Here is a 17,465-nt window from a genome sequence, read left to right as displayed (position 1 = left end):
AAACATATTTGGAGTGTGGTGTGTTCTAGTGATGGGAATTTCGGCTCTTTTTGGGGAGCTGGCTCTTTCGGCTCCTAAATGGCTCTTTGTTTTACCACTTACTTCCACTTGTACAGAACAATATTACCTACATTTTATATGACTATATGGAGAAAATATTATTGTTCAATATTAAAAATAATAAATAGTGTTGCAATGGCCAATTGTTTTATGGCTGTCTTGTAATAACTCACTGATTGCACTCACACTTTTAATTGTATAAATAACTGGATTTTTATTTAAACACCTTAATAAAAAAATCACTTGTAAACTCTGAAACATAGCCAATGGAACCCAAAAGGTAGGTATTACAAAAGAGCTTATTAAATTAATCATCCATTTATGGGCAATAAAATAAACAAATAGTCTGCAAAGTTCAAAACAGCAGCATTCAACGGTAGTGATTAAAACAACCACAACTGTCAACAAACATTTAACTGATTTAACATATTCTTAAACTATTTTTTGGAAGGCAGATTGAGGAGATTGAGATTCGGGAAAACAAAGTGTCTCAGCTTGGAGGGTTGAAGGGTTGGAACTTGCTTGTTGTTCTCTGATTGGTTGAATGACAAGCCTTAGAAAAAAACTTCACTTACAAGAGTGAGCTCTTTGAACCGGTTCGTTCGCAACCGACACATCACTAGTGTGTTCTCCCTGTGTCTGCGTGGGTTTCCTCCGGGTGACTGTCTGTGAGGAGTGTGGTGTGTTCTCCCTGTGTCTGTGTGGGTTTCCTCCGGGTGACTGTCTGTGAGGAGTGTGGTGTGTTCTCCCTGTGTCTGCGTGGGTTTCCTCCGGGTGACTGTCTGTGAGGAGTGTGGTGTGTTCTCCCTGTGTCTGCTTGGGTTTCCTCCGGGTGCTCCAGTTTCCTCCCACAGTCCAAAAACACACGTTGGTAGGTGAATTAGCGACTCAAAAGTGTTTGTAGGTGTGAGTAAATGTGTGAGTGTTGCCCTGTGAAGGACTGGCGCCCCCTCAAGGGTGTGTTCCTGCCTTGCTCCCAATGATTCCAGGTAGGCTCTGGACCCACCATGACCCTGAACTGGATAAGGGTTACAGACAATGAATAAATGAATGAATGGTGCGGTTTGTTTCAAGTGTGAATACAATATGAGCCAAAGGCATCTAAATGAACCAAACACAGTACCTGAAGTCCCAAGATGTAACAATAATTGTGTCCCACGAGGGAACAAAGAGCACTAAAAACAAACACTGAGCTGAGGACAAATCTCCTAATGTCTCTGTAGCAGACCGTCTGTGGTTCATGTAGCAGAGGAAATTCTGGTGCTGTTTTAACTCCATTCCTATCCATTTTACCACCGCTCGCTGTGTTTCCGCTCGCTGTGACTGAAATTTTACTATGTTTCATTTTGTTTGGTTTGGACAATTCTGAACACACCCTGAGGCCGTTTTCAAATCAGAGGCTTTCTCTTCTGTGGGTGGGGTATGGTTTTTTGAGCTGTTTATCTCTGGTCCGATTTGAAGTCAGGGGTCCGGGGTTCTGGTGTGGTTCCCTGCGGGTGTGGAAGCTCTCCATTCCCGGGGCTGTGTGTGGAGCTGTGTGATTGGTCCGTTTGGTAACATGACTGCTTAGACTCATTGTACGTTTTTTTCATTCACATAATTTTAATCTATAGATTAAAACCGTTTTGTATTAATCAGGATCTTAGTTGAGTTCAGCAAGTAAATCCCAGTTTCCTGACTAACGGACATTATCATTCTGCCGAAGGAATTAAAGACCTAGGCTAACGTCACTAGCTACCTGACTCAGGTTGATTTTTACTAAACCTATATTTATGATGTTTATCGCTGTATCTTCTAGTGTACCCAATTTGGAAGTACTGTGTTTATTAACATTGGCATTGCTTTGATGTTATTTCTTCCCTGCTAACGCTAGGTCAGTTATGCTAGCGATACCTCAGATAAATTTCCTGCTCTGCGCCTCCGTGAGGTAGCACTAGCTAGCGTTAGCTGAGTTAAATTAGCTTCTACCTGACTTAAGTTTACTTCTGCCATTCTTAAGGCTACCACTGTGTGTTGTAGCCTTAAGGTATGTCATGCTTTAACCCTATTGGTATGTTCGCCTTTTCAATGAAAGCCAATACGCTAAAAAAATTAAATGAATACCTAATTTGCTTGTTTTTTTTTTTTACTTATATGAAACGAGTGATAAAAATGACGATGTCAAATCAGAAAATAGCTTTCCATCTTCATATTAGCATTTTCATTTCCACCTTAACACTAGAAGCATCGCGCTTATTTGACCGACTGAGACCGGAGCAAAGAGAGCCGCTGGTTTCACAGCTGTGACTAAAGTCTCCCTTCCGCACCAAAACCAACACAACACACGGAGTAAAGTCAATCACAGGCTCAAATACACACCGGCTCTCTGTGCTCCTAGTGTTGTCACTAGTCGAAGCTGATGTTGCCTTCCTTATTTATTTCCCCCTTTCCACCTTAAAGGTCACTTTCGGAAGACGTTAGCTTCTTATTCTCCATTTTTCGTGTTCAAATGTTTATTTCTACCTTAAACAAATGTCAGTATATGAGGCTAACACTGGCGTAATTCACTAGCCTCTTGTTTGAATTTTCAATTCCAACTTAAAAAGGGTAACTGCGAAAATTCTTAACTTTTTTTTTTTTTAAGTCTTTTTCCTCTTTTTCTTTGTTCAAAATACATTAAACACTGTTAATACCGCTCGTTATATTCGTAAAAACACAAACCACGAATATCTTACCTTTTAATACCCTTTATTCCTCACGTACCTCTTATAAAACCTGCACTACACTAACTTTACACCTGTAATACTGCTGTCATTCCACTCTTCCTCGTATATATCACAAAAAAACACAGCCTTAGCGGCTTTAATACACACGTGTCTGTACTTTACAGAAAATTGTAACACAGAGGTGGAAGAAAAATTGTTGAAAAAAAAAAAAATCCTGGTTCATTGGAGTCAACGGTGTTAAAGGAGCTCTCTCTCTCTACACTGCTCTGGGATAAACGAGGTTTAAAATAAACAAGCAAAAACAAAACACGATGTAAAGTATTTAAAAACTGTAAGTTCCAAAATACTTTACAAATAAATGACATAAAATATGTAATCACAAATAAACACTAAAACAGCGCTTTGTCCAGCAACAGCACACCGAGGGAGTCGACTCCTTAAAAAATCAATTCCTTGACTCCGAGATGCCCAGCAGTGTGTCGACTCTTTGTCACAATCTTAGTGCTAGGAGTCAGTTCGGTTGATTCCAGTGCAAGGAGTCGAGATTCGGAGCCGATTCCAGCATATTTTCTAAATTTCATTTTGAGCGCTGTCCGCTCCAAACTAATACTTGATAAAATAATCCAATAATATAGGATTTTAAAAGCATATAACCTATTTTAGAAAGAATGGAAGTAAAGTATAGCAGTGAAAAAATGAGCAAATGTATTGTTGTTTGTAATAGAAATAAAGAACGTTGTGTTTGTTGCCTTGGAAACGACGCCACGTTCAGGCAGGTTCTGACAGCAAATCCCTGCTGAAGTCTACAGCGCATTCTGTGTGTTTTGAACGAATGAAGTGAGAAATAACAGCAGTATTATTGCACGTGCCCTCTGCAGAAGCGCTCATTTCTAGAGGTGTTTTCAGAGCTGAATATACTCTGTATCAACAACGTTAAAAACGATCGCGATCAGTAAATGTACTTAAAGGCAGTATGAATGAGCCTTCACTCTGCTTCTGTGACCTTCTTCGGCTTTCCCGAACATACTGAACATTCGTGATTCTTCTAGAACTCAGTGACAGGGCCCAGATATTCCTTTGTGATGTCATCGCTGAACGTGTATATATAGAGCCACAGAGGACCTGTTCGAGTCATTCAGACTTTGACGGGAGAACTGTGAGCATTCAGCACATCAGCTTCTGTTTAAAGTTGCTTTTAAAAAACCACTAACTTTTAAGTCCTTTTCTTGGGCCTAAAATGGATCATTTGAAAGACCTTTCGTACTTGCAAGAAAAGATCTATCAGATTAGTACGGATGAGGAGGAAGTGAGGGGAGCTTGGAGGAGGATTCTGGCGAACAGTATTAGTGTGGAGAAGTCACTGATGATGAGTCTCAGTGAAAGAAATAAAGAACAAAGGCAGATAGATTTACTGCAGAGGCAAAATTCTCAGTTACACGCGAGGATTGAAGGACTGGAACGAGTGTTGGAGGTATTATTGGCAGAACTTGGAACAATGGATGAACAGATGGAGATGATTACAAAGATGCCACAAGAAGAACACAGGGAAGCAAAGGAAGAAAAGATCTTGGAGAAAAATAAGAAAAGCTTCTGGAAGAGGTTAACTTCCGTGTTCAGAAGGAGGTCCTGAATACACACACACAAAAAAAATCCCTGTGTCCAGGCTGGTTTCCTCTCAGAGCGGCTTCGCTCGCTAGCCTAGCTCGCTAACCTGTGGATACGCTGTGCCATGGAGAGGGTACGGTGTGTGCATGGGTTAAGCAGAGCTCCAGGGAGGCAGTTTAGGGTCTCCAAAAAAAAAAAAAAAGAGAAAAAAACTGAATACCTACCCAACACATGAATATCCAACAAGCCAAATTTTCAGGTCCAGCCAAATGTTATCTAGTGTTCTTTTAAGTGCTCTGACCAGAGGAGGATGGGTCCCCATTGTGAGTCTTGGTTCCTCCCAAGGTTTCTTCCTCCAGCTTCGAGGGAGTTTTTCCTTGCCACTGTCGCCTTTGGCTTGCTCACATGGGACTATTTTCTTATACAATTCTGCATCTGCCTTATGACTCCTCCATGTATTAAGAAGTGCTAAACAAATAAAGCTGCCCTCGATTTGACATTCATGACTAGTTTGTGTGTATTTTGTGTTCTGTCTAGTACCTTTAAGATGTGTTTAGGTATTTGTTTAAGATCCAGACCTAATTCCCCAACACTGGTAAATGACTGTTCTCATGTTGTTGGCTGAATGGCATCAGATCATCACTGTAATGTTTTAACATCCAGTGTAAAGTCTGTCCAGAAGAGCAGAAGTGGTACTGTGGCAAACTGGATCATCACAGTGTCTGTACTTGTAGCTGTAACCTCAGAAGGAATGTGGAATAAGCATTTGGCCAAAGAGTGTATTTTTTAGCAATTATTATCCTTATAATTAACTTTTAATAATATTTATAATAATGTTGAAAATGTTGATTCTCATCTTTTGAACTGCACTGTGTTTGTCATGGACGAAGAAAAATGTGTTTGCTAATTCAAGCTCTGCATATCTCTATAATATTAATAACAATAATAATAATAACAACAACAACAATAATGATAATAATAATAATAGGTAACATTTATATAGTGCCTTTCTAATACCCAAGGTTGTTTTACGAACGCACTCACACACAGACACACACAGACACACGCACGAGAAATATTTTAATGCTAAACCCTGAAATCAGGGTGGAGCAGCAGGTAGTGTCACAGTCACACAGCTCCAGGGGCCTGGAGGTTGTGGATTTGATTCCTGCTCCAAGTTGGTAGGTGGATTGGCGACTCAAAAGTGTCCGTAGGTGTGAGTGAATGTTTGTGTGTGTGTGTGTGTGCGTTGCCCTGTGAAGGACTGGCGCCCCCTCCAGGGTGTATTTCCACCTTGCTCCCAATGATTCCAGGTAGGCTCTGGACCCACCGCAACCCTGAACTGGATAAGGGTTACAGATAATGAATGAATGAATGAATGAATGAATAATCCCTGAAATCAGAAATTTCTTCAGCATAAAAAAGCCTCATAAACCTTCATGCTCAGAAACATATTTGGAGTGTGGTGTGTTCTAGTGATGGGAATTTCGGCTCTTTTTGGGGAGCTGGCTCTTTCGGCTCCTAAATGGCTCTTTGTTTTACCACTTACTTCCACTTGTACAGAACAATATTACCTACATTTTATATGACTATATGGAGAAAATATTATTGTTCAATATTAAAAATAATAAATAGTGTTGCAATGGCCAATTGTTTTATGGCTGTCTTGTAATAACTCACTGATTGCACTCACACTTTTAATTGTATAAATAACTGGATTTTTATTTAAACACCTTAATAAAAAAATCACTTGTAAACTCTGAAACATAGCCAATGGAACCCAAAAGGTAGGTATTACAAAAGAGCTTATTAAATTAATCATCCATTTATGGGCAATAAAATAAACAAATAGTCTGCAAAGTTCAAAACAGCAGCATTCAACGGTAGTGATTAAAACAACCACAACTGTCAACAAACATTTAACTGATTTAACATATTCTTAAACTATTTTTTGGAAGGCAGATTGAGGAGATTGAGATTCGGGAAAACAAAGTGTCTCAGCTTGGAGGGTTGAAGGGTTGGAACTTGCTTGTTGTTCTCTGATTGGTTGAATGACAAGCCTTAGAAAAAAACTTCACTTACAAGAGTGAGCTCTTTGAACCGGTTCGTTCGCAACCGACACATCACTAGTGTGTTCTCCCTGTGTCTGCGTGGGTTTCCTCCGGGTGACTGTCTGTGAGGAGTGTGGTGTGTTCTCCCTGTGTCTGTGTGGGTTTCCTCCGGGTGACTGTCTGTGAGGAGTGTGGTGTGTTCTCCCTGTGTCTGCGTGGGTTTCCTCCGGGTGACTGTCTGTGAGGAGTGTGGTGTGTTCTCCCTGTGTCTGCTTGGGTTTCCTCCGGGTGCTCCAGTTTCCTCCCACAGTCCAAAAACACACGTTGGTAGGTGAATTAGCGACTCAAAAGTGTTTGTAGGTGTGAGTAAATGTGTGAGTGTTGCCCTGTGAAGGACTGGCGCCCCCTCAAGGGTGTGTTCCTGCCTTGCTCCCAATGATTCCAGGTAGGCTCTGGACCCACCATGACCCTGAACTGGATAAGGGTTACAGACAATGAATAAATGAATGAATGGTGCGGTTTGTTTCAAGTGTGAATACAATATGAGCCAAAGGCATCTAAATGAACCAAACACAGTACCTGAAGTCCCAAGATGTAACAATAATTGTGTCCCACGAGGGAACAAAGAGCACTAAAAACAAACACTGAGCTGAGGACAAATCTCCTAATGTCTCTGTAGCAGACCGTCTGTGGTTCATGTAGCAGAGGAAATTCTGGTGCTGTTTTAACTCCATTCCTATCCATTTTACCACCGCTCGCTGTGTTTCCGCTCGCTGTGACTGAAATTTTACTATGTTTCATTTTGTTTGGTTTGGACAATTCTGAACACACCCTGAGGCCGTTTTCAAATCAGAGGCTTTCTCTTCTGTGGGTGGGGTATGGTTTTTTGAGCTGTTTATCTCTGGTCCGATTTGAAGTCAGGGGTCCGGGGTTCTGGTGTGGTTCCCTGCGGGTGTGGAAGCTCTCCATTCCCGGGGCTGTGTGTGGAGCTGTGTGATTGGTCCGTTTGGTAACATGACTGCTTAGACTCATTGTACGTTTTTTTCATTTACATAATTTTAATCTATAGATTAAAACCGTTTTGTATTAATCAGGATCTTAGTTGAGTTCAGCAAGTAAATCCCAGTTTCCTGACTAACGGACATTATCATTCTGCCGAAGGAATTAAAGACCTAGGCTAACGTCACTAGCTACCTGACTCAGGTTGATTTTTACTAAACCTATATTTATGATGTTTATCGCTGTATCTTCTAGTGTACCCAATTTGGAAGTACTGTGTTTATTAACATTGGCATTGCTTTGATGTTATTTCTTCCCTGCTAACGCTAGGTCAGTTATGCTAGCGATACCTCAGATAAATTTCCTGCTCTGCGCCTCCGTGAGGTAGCACTAGCTAGCGTTAGCTGAGTTAAATTAGCTTCTACCTGACTTAAGTTTACTTCTGCCATTCTTAAGGCTACCACTGTGTGTTGTAGCCTTAAGGTATGTCATGCTTTAACCCTATTGGTATGTTCGCCTTTTCAATGAAAGCCAATACGCTAAAAAAATTAAATGAATACCTAATTTGCTTGTTTTTTTTTTTTACTTATATGAAACGAGTGATAAAAATGACGATGTCAAATCAGAAAATAGCTTTCCATCTTCATATTAGCATTTTCATTTCCACCTTAACACTAGAAGCATCGCGCTTATTTGACCGACTGAGACCGGAGCAAAGAGAGCCGCTGGTTTCACAGCTGTGACTAAAGTCTCCCTTCCGCACCAAAACCAACACAACACACGGAGTAAAGTCAATCACAGGCTCAAATACACACCGGCTCTCTGTGCTCCTAGTGTTGTCACTAGTCGAAGCTGATGTTGCCTTCCTTATTTATTTCCCCCTTTCCACCTTAAAGGTCACTTTCGGAAGACGTTAGCTTCTTATTCTCCATTTTTCGTGTTCAAATGTTTATTTCTACCTTAAACAAATGTCAGTATATGAGGCTAACACTGGCGTAATTCACTAGCCTCTTGTTTGAATTTTCAATTCCAACTTAAAAAGGGTAACTGCGAAAATTCTTAACTTTTTTTTTTTTTAAGTCTTTTTCCTCTTTTTCTTTGTTCAAAATACATTAAACACTGTTAATACCGCTCGTTATATTCGTAAAAACACAAACCACGAATATCTTACCTTTTAATACCCTTTATTCCTCACGTACCTCTTATAAAACCTGCACTACACTAACTTTACACCTGTAATACTGCTGTCATTCCACTCTTCCTCGTATATATCACAAAAAAACACAGCCTTAGCGGCTTTAATACACACGTGTCTGTACTTTACAGAAAATTGTAACACAGAGGTGGAAGAAAAATTGTTGAAAAAAAAAAAAATCCTGGTTCATTGGAGTCAACGGTGTTAAAGGAGCTCTCTCTCTCTACACTGCTCTGGGATAAACGAGGTTTAAAATAAACAAGCAAAAACAAAACACGATGTAAAGTATTTAAAAACTGTAAGTTCCAAAATACTTTACAAATAAATGACATAAAATATGTAATCACAAATAAACACTAAAACAGCGCTTTGTCCAGCAACAGCACACCGAGGGAGTCGACTCCTTAAAAAATCAATTCCTTGACTCCGAGATGCCCAGCAGTGTGTCGACTCTTTGTCACAATCTTAGTGCTAGGAGTCAGTTCGGTTGATTCCAGTGCAAGGAGTCGAGATTCGGAGCCGATTCCAGCATATTTTCTAAATTTCATTTTGAGCGCTGTCCGCTCCAAACTAATACTTGATAAAATAATCCAATAATATAGGATTTTAAAAGCATATAACCTATTTTAGAAAGAATGGAAGTAAAGTATAGCAGTGAAAAAATGAGCAAATGTATTGTTGTTTGTAATAGAAATAAAGAACGTTGTGTTTGTTGCCTTGGAAACGACGCCACGTTCGGGCAGTTGCTGACAGCAAATCCCTGCTGAAGTCTACAGCGCATTCTGTGTGTTTTGAACGAATGAAGTGAGAAATAACAGCAGTATTATTGCACGTGCCCTCTGCAGAAGCGCTCATTTCTAGAGGTGTTTTCAGAGCTGAATATACTCTGTATCAACAACGTTAAAAACGATCGCGATCAGTAAATGTACTTAAAGGCAGTATGAATGAGCCTTCACTCTGCTTCTGTGACCTTCTTCGGCTTTCCCGAACATACTGAACATTCGTGATTCTTCTAGAACTCCGTGACAGGGCCCAGATATTCCTTTGTGATGTCATCGCTGAACGTGTATATATAGAGCCACAGAGGACCTGTTCGAGTCATTCAGACTTTGACGGGAGAACTGTGAGCATTCAGCACATCAGCTTCTGTTTAAAGTTGCTTTTACAAAAACGCTAACTTTTAAGTCCTTTCCTTGGACCTAAAATGGATCATTTGAAAGACCTTTCGTACTTGCAAGAAAAGATCTATCAGATTAGTACGGATGAGGAGGAAGTGAGGGGAGCTTGGAGGAGGATTCTGGCGAACAGTATTAGTGTGGAGAAGTCACTGATGAAGAGTCTCAGTGAAAGAAATAAAGAACAAAGGCAGATAGATTTACTGCAGAGGCAAAATTCTCAGTTACACGCGAGGATTGAAGGACTAGAACGAGTGTTGGAGGTATTATTGGCAGAACTTGGAACAATGGATGAACAGATGGAGATGATTACAAAGATGCCACAAGAAGAGCACAGGGAAGCAAAGGAAGAAAAGATCTTGGAGAAAAATAAGAAAAGCTTCTGGAAGAGGTTAACTTCAATGTTCAGAAGGAGGCCCTGAATACACAAAAAAAAAAAAAAAAAAAAATCCCTGTGTCCAGGCTGGTTTCCTCTCAGAGCGGCTTCGCTCGCTAGCCTAGCTCGCTAACCTGTGGATACGCTGTGCCATGGAGAGGGTACGGTGTGTGCATGGGTAAGGCAGAGCTCCAGGGAGGCAGTTTAGGGTCTTCAAAAAAAAGAGAGAAAAAAACTGAATACCTACCCAACACATGAATATCCAACAAGCCAAATTTTCAGGTCCAGCCAAATGTTATCTAGTGTTCTTTTAAGTGCTCTGACCAGAGGAGGATGGGTCCCCATTGTGAGTCTTGGTTCCTCCCAAGGTTTCTTCCTCCAGCTTCGAGGGAGTTTTTCCTTGCCACTGTCGCCTTTGGCTTGCTCACATGGGACTATTTTCTTTCACAATTCTGCATCTGCCTTATGACTCCTCCATGTATCAAGAAGTGCTAAACAAATAAAGCTGCCCTCGATTTGACATTCATGACTAGTTTGTGTGTATTTTGTGTTCTGTCTAGTACCTTTAAGATGTGTTTAGGTATTTGTTTAAGATCCAGACCTAATTCCCCAAAACTGGTAAATGACTGCTCTCATGTTGTTGGCTGAATGGCATCAGATCATCACTGTAATGTTTTAACATCCAGTGTAAAGTCTGTCCAGAAGAGTAGAAGTGGTACTGTGGCAAACTGGATCATCACAGTGTCTGTACTTGTAGCTGTAACCTCAGAAGGAATGTGGAATAAGCATTTGGCCAAAGAGTGTATTTTTTAGCAATTATTATCTTTATAATTAACTATTAATAATATTTATAATAATGTTGAAAGTGTTGATTCTCATCTTTTGAACTGCACTGTGTTTGTCATGGACGAAGAAAAATGTGTTTGCTAATTCAAGCTCTGCATATCTCTATAATAATAATAACAATAATAACAACAACAATGATAATGATAATAACAACAATAATAATAATAGGTAACATTTATATAGTGCCTTTCTAATACCCAAGGTTGCTTTACAAACACACACACACACACACCCGAGAAATAATTTACTGCTAATCCCTGAAATCAGGGTGGCGCAGCAGGTAGTGTTACAGTCACACAGCTCCAGGGGCCTGGAGGTTGTTGGGTTCGATTCCCGCTCAGGGTGACTGTCTGTAGGAGTGTGGTGTGTTCTCTCTGTGTCTGCGTGGGTTTCCTCCGGGTGACTGTCTGTGAGGAGTGTGGTGTGTTCTCTCTGTGTCTGAGTGGGTTTCCTCCGGGTGACTGTCTGTGAGGAGTGTGGTGTGTTCTCCCTGTGTCTGCGTGGGCTTCCTCCAGTTTCCTCCCACAGTCCAAAAACACACGTTGGTAGGTGGATTGGAGACTCAAAAGTGTCCGTAGGTGTGTGTGTTGCCCTGTGAAGGACTGGCGCCCCCTCCAGGGTGTGTTCCTGCCTTGCTCCCAATGATTCCAGGTAGGACCCACTGCGACCCTGAACTGGATAAGGGTTACAGACAATGAATAAATGAATGAATGGTGCGGTTTATTTCAAGTGTGAATACAGTACGAGCCAAAGGCATCTAAATGAACCAAACACAGTACCTGAAGTCCCAAGATGTAACAATAATTGTGCCACGAGGGAACAAAGAGCACTAAAAACAAACACTGAGCTGAGGACAAATCTCCTAATGTCTCTGTAGCAGACCGTCTGTGGTTCATGTAGCAGAGGAAATTCTGGTGCTGTTTTAACTCCATTCCTATCCATTTTACCACCGCTCGCTGTGTTTCCTGTTAGTAACACTACCTCACACACAACTACCCTGATAAGTGTAATAAGGGCTGACGATGTGCATCATCTGTCATTTATTATTTACTTTGGTTCGATCGTAAAGGTGTCGGTGTGAACTCGACCCAAACCAGGACTGAAATGTTACTATGTTTCATTTTGTTTGGTTTGGACAATTCTGAACACACCCTGAGGCCGTTTTCACATCAGAGGCTTTCTCTTCTGTGGGTGGGGTATGGTTTTTTGAGCTGTTTATCTCTGGTCCGATTTAAAGTCAGGGGTCCCTGCAGGTGTGGAAGCTCTCCATTCCCGGGGCTGTGTGTGGTGCTGTGTGATTAGTTCGTTTTATGACATGACTGCTTTGACTCATTGCGTTACTTTCTTTTCTCATTTCTAATGAAGCCGCACTTTCATAACTGAAGCAAGGTGACTGTAATACGATTGCCTTTATAGAGTGAGTTTGTGTACTGAAAGCATGAGGAAAACCATGCTGACCTTCACGGATTAACATTTTCGCATACGCTAATGGCAGAGGGTCCTGCGTGGTGAAATGCCCTGCAGCCCAAAAGCATTGTTCCTCACTACTTGAGTGTTTGGGTCCTCAGATTACCATGAAAACAACAAACAGATGAAGCTTCTTCCTAAAATGTTGCCAAACTACACACAGAAAAGTGATGAATGGAATTGCACCATGCCTCGGATGGAGTTCTTGTTCTTGAAAACAAACCAGTGATAATGAGCCCTGACCACAAACGCCATGTTTGTGTGAAAACGCCATGCACTAATCTGAACATCGGCTACGGAGGTGTAACTGTGGAGTGACCATTCAAAACCGCTGCTGTTTATGATCCAGAGGCTAACCCCAAAGAAGTGGGTGGCACAGTGGCACAACAAGTAACGTCACCCTCACACAGCTCCAGGGTCCTGGGGTTGTGAGCTCCAACCCCGCCTTGTGTAGTGTGTTCACCCTGTGTCTGTATGGGTTTCCTCCCACATTCCAAATACACATGCTGGCTATTCAAACATGTGTCTGATGGGCTTTGATGGACTGGCGCCCCCTTCCTGTGTGTGTTCCTTCCTTGTGTCCAGTGACTCTAAGTAGGCTCTAGACCCATTGTGAGAAAATTTAGCAGGGCTTGTACTTTCCATAAATCCCAGTAGATGGCAGTATAGCACAGGTCAGGACATGTTGTCAGTAGTCACGTTTGACACACAAGCTGCTCAGTGGTTGGCAGGGTTCCCAAGAGACATACTGCCTGCCTGAGCATTTATTCTGATTGTGAAACAGTTTTCGACTTGGCTTGGAAAATAGCTGACAGTCACAGTGATGACAGACATGCCTAAATAATCTCTGCCTGCTGAGCAACTTTGTGGTGACACGAGGTTCACACTGTGCTTAGTTAAGTAAGAATTCCACAGAAGGTTTAGTCTTACAAGCTCAGTAGTGCAGTAATATAAAAATACAATCATAACATTCGCTCTAAGACTATTTGACACTTTGGCACCTACCTGCAAGCCTCTACCCCAGGGGTCCTCACATTAATCATGGCCTGCTTTCATTTCACCGACCCCTTTTTACATCTTTGAACTAACAGTAATAAAATAACCAAAACAAACTGGCCCCTGGGTTGGACAGTGGTTTCGGGCCCTTGTGTTCCAATGGGTTTTTGATATATTTTTGATAAAATATGGAATTCTGCATTAAGCTAAAACACACCACAGTGAAAGTTGCCAAGTAACATCAAAGTTCCCTGGAAGACCTTGTTTACAACTTAATTCTCAGCTGAATTGGGCAGAAAACAGTGCACTGTAATAAACCCGGCCCAAAGAAGAAGACCATGCAACAGCTGTGATTCTAAGGCAGGGGTGCTGTGTGTTATTAAAGCTGAAGAATAACAGTTAAGGCTGTAAACACCCGGGTCAGTCTGCTGTTGTTCTGCACTGAGCACTTTTACACTCCTGCAGTGGAGATTTCTAATGTGCTGCCAAAGTGTCAGCACATTCCAGCTGATAGTGTGCTATTGGACATATTGCACGCAGTAATTCTTGGCATTCACTGCCGTTTTCACCTGTGGACTCTGAGTTTAGATTCTGTCACGATGGCTGTTGCTGATGTCTTTTTTTCCTTTGTGCCACATGGAGTTTGCTCACTCACAAGCCACAAACAACAACGACCCCACAGTGGAGAGTCCGCGTTCAATAAAATAATTTCACGGGCATGGATTCTGAATTGCTGTTGCATGCACACAGCTCGTAGACTTGGCACAATCCAGTTTAATGAGCAGCACACTGTAAACATATGGGCTACTTCAAAACAGGCTGTTAACAACAACGCTGTGTCGTTTGTTTTCTAAAATCCAGACGCTCTCTCCGTCTCTCTCTCTCATTCTCTGGAGGGAAAGTGTCTGTTTTTCATGCCATCCAGACAAGGCTGCCATTAGAGCGACAGCAGATATTTTCAGTGTTGTCTAGACATGGTTCACGCACCACCACAGCGACCGTATGGAAAGGGTCAGCTCGAGGTGGGAGGGGAGCTGAGGCCCAAAACTGAGGGCCTTTTAAAGTTCACTCCTCTCAAACGAGCTGTTTGGTGGTGCTTTTAATAAAGAATTTGGCAGCAGCGAGAGGTGGAGAGGAGACGATTCCACAGCCGTATTAAGTGCTTCAGGATAATTTTAAAGTGTCTGCGCTGAGAGACTAAATGGTGTGTTTAGTAGCGCTGCCAAGGGCCTTTCTTCATGTAATCCTACTTCACTATAGGCTTAGACCAGAACCAAAGCTGAATTTTTCATGCCGTGTCATCGTCCTGCACTTTCGCTCTGCCTCATATTGTTTACTGTGGACATTTCATTGACGATGTACAGTATTGATTCCCTCCTCTTTGGCAGCACAACAGTGTTGTGTATATGGAGTGGCTCCAGACAACAGTAATTCCTGTGGCTGCACTGAGGATTTGGCAGGCTGTATTATCCACAGAGGCATGACAGGACAGGTTTCATCTTCGTCAGCAGCAACCGTAGGGGTAGCTCAACACAAGCCTGCATTATTCCCTATGATTTCATGGTAAATATGGAAATAAAATGGCTACGCACACATTTTGAGTTTAGTCCACACATGGAAAACATGGAGAGGAGTTACACTGCCATTCCCAGGGAACTTTTGATCTCTGAGATATCTCATCCGCAGTGTGCAATTATGTTGTAAACAAGTCTGACAAGTGGAAGGGAATATAATGCAAATCATTTAGTGATAAATGATGTCACATTACATTACAGTGTGCTTCACTGAGCGTGTTTTAGCTACTGTCAGAGTTTAAAGAGAACATCTACAATTGTGGGGAAATTTGGTTGTTTACAGTGAGAAGCACAGGGTATTTTAAGGTGGAATGGTGTGTTTGAGGGAAAATACGACTGTATCTTGTTGGTGTCTGAAGTGTAAATTTTCAGTAAGTGTTTATTCACTGTTTGAATTCCCACAGAAACTCATGTGTAACTTGAGTTTAGTTTCGTAGCACTGGCGCTAATGCAGTTAGTCATCTCCTGAGTTTAGAGACATTTCCACCTTAAGTGATCTGAAACAGCAAAAATAAGTCAGTGTTACCCCCCTCATCCTCATCTCGGTTGGTGCTTTTCAGGGTTTGGAGTCTCTCCGTTGTCTAAAAACCTCCAGATGGCGTTTCTCTGCCGTGAGCAGAGAGAGAGAAAGCCTAGCACCGGACCCAGACACTTTGTTTTTTTTACCCATTTACAGACAGCAAAGAGCAGCACATGGAGAGGAACCATCTGAATTTTATAAAAAGTGTTTTTTTTTTTTTTTTTTTATTACAATAGGGAACATTGCCTTGAAAGTGCGCTGAACTGCATTATATTTACATTTAGAGTATTTAACAGACGCTTATATCCAGAGCTACTCACAAAAATGCTTAGTCATCTACTTCAGGGAATACACCCTCCCCAGTAGAAATGGGATTAAAATTAAGTGTGTGCTGTAGTTCAGAGACCATTACATACAGCAGTCAAGACAATCCTTAAAGAGGAATATAAAATAACTAGAAGCACAAAACAGAGACACACTCAGCACTGAGACCTGGGAAAGACAAACACAATTAAAGAACTTACGAAAGTTCAAGATGTTTGGCAAGTACAGGAGTAATAATAATAATAATACTAATAACAAATAATAATAAATACTGCACAAAGAGATTTGGAGACATCGAGGGATCCTGCAGTTTCTACAGACAGTGGGGGTTAATTCCACCATCTGTCAGAGACATCACAGCGTCGTGTGAATATGTTGCACATGCACAAAACAGTAAATTAAGGGTGTAGTTGAATCCAGATCACAACAAAATGCATCAAATTTTATGTGGCCACTGAGTCTAAAAACAGTCCCAGATAGTGTGAGGACTTCCGGCATAGACACTGTGCCTCTGGTCCACTGTTGGTTCTGCAAAATCCATGTGGAGCAAAAGTGGCCCACATGTTAAAGATGTGTCCTTCAGGCCAAAAAATGTTCAGGACTGTAATAAACTTTTTTTTTATAAAATTCAGAAGATGTTACATTTGCTGCTCTTCAGTTGATTTGTGCTGGAAACCGGTATAATGTGTTTACAAAGCTCTAGTGTCAAGTAAAACAACAAAGGGGTCCGCTCAGACATGCAAGGCTTCCTCTCTCTCTCTCTCTCTCTCTCTCTCTCTCTCTCTCTCTCTCTCTCTCTGCTAACAGTGGAGAAACAGTAAAGAGAGCCCTCTATATGTTAAAAATAGTGAAATGAAATGAGGATACTGCTTTATTTCTGCTCCATAGGTGAATAAAATTGTATTTATATATTATATATGTCAGATTATTTAGGTAGGAACCCACTATTTTGGAAGAGCGCAAACTGCATGAAAGTAAACGCAAACCGAAAGTGCAACAAAACTAAACATCTCAAGTTACAAATGTGTTTTTGTGGTAATTTAAACAGCGAATAAAAACAGCAGTCGTGTTTCTCCTCAAATACACCATTCCATCTTAAAAGACGTGGCTCATTGTAAACAAACCGGAGAGAACAGCAGTTCTCCAGAATCACAGACGTTGCCTTTAACGTGACCCTGGTGGTAAGTGGTAACACTCTGTTCGAGTGCAGTCGATCCGTGCGGCAAGTGTTCCATGACAATGGGAGATATGGGCCAGACCTTGACCAGAAACATTAAGTGTGGGTGCAATTAAACGAATCAGAAAATAAGAAAATGCTCTGTGTGGAATCAGTGATGAGAGGCTTGTGCAGCTGAGAGCACGACACGGTGGATGAATCATCTAAAATAATGAAGGATGAAGATGTTTATCTGTGTAATGTAGCCTTCCAGATTATCACTTATAGGATAAACTTAGGCTCTGTTTTCTCCATTTCTGGCGTGTAACTGATGTAAAACTCATGTTCTGACACAGATAACGGTGTAAGTTTGTGTGTTTTTTCAGTGCAGACACATTCAAGATCGTCCAAACGGT

General features: G+C 41.4%; 1 protein-coding gene across 1 annotated transcript in view; it reads right to left on the bottom strand.

Moving 5' to 3' along the window:
* fkbp16 (FKBP prolyl isomerase 16) overlaps positions 1 to 17,465 on the bottom strand; it is a 105,693-nt gene that overhangs the window by 28,282 nt on the left and 59,946 nt on the right. The window lies entirely within an intron of this gene.

The sequence above is a fragment of the Hoplias malabaricus genome, chromosome 11 (genome assembly GCF_029633855.1).
Source record: "Hoplias malabaricus isolate fHopMal1 chromosome 11, fHopMal1.hap1, whole genome shotgun sequence".
Taxonomy (NCBI): Eukaryota; Metazoa; Chordata; class Actinopteri; order Characiformes; family Erythrinidae; genus Hoplias; species Hoplias malabaricus.
Note: the sequence above shows the minus strand (reverse complement) of the source record. Positions and strands in the feature narration are given on the sequence as shown.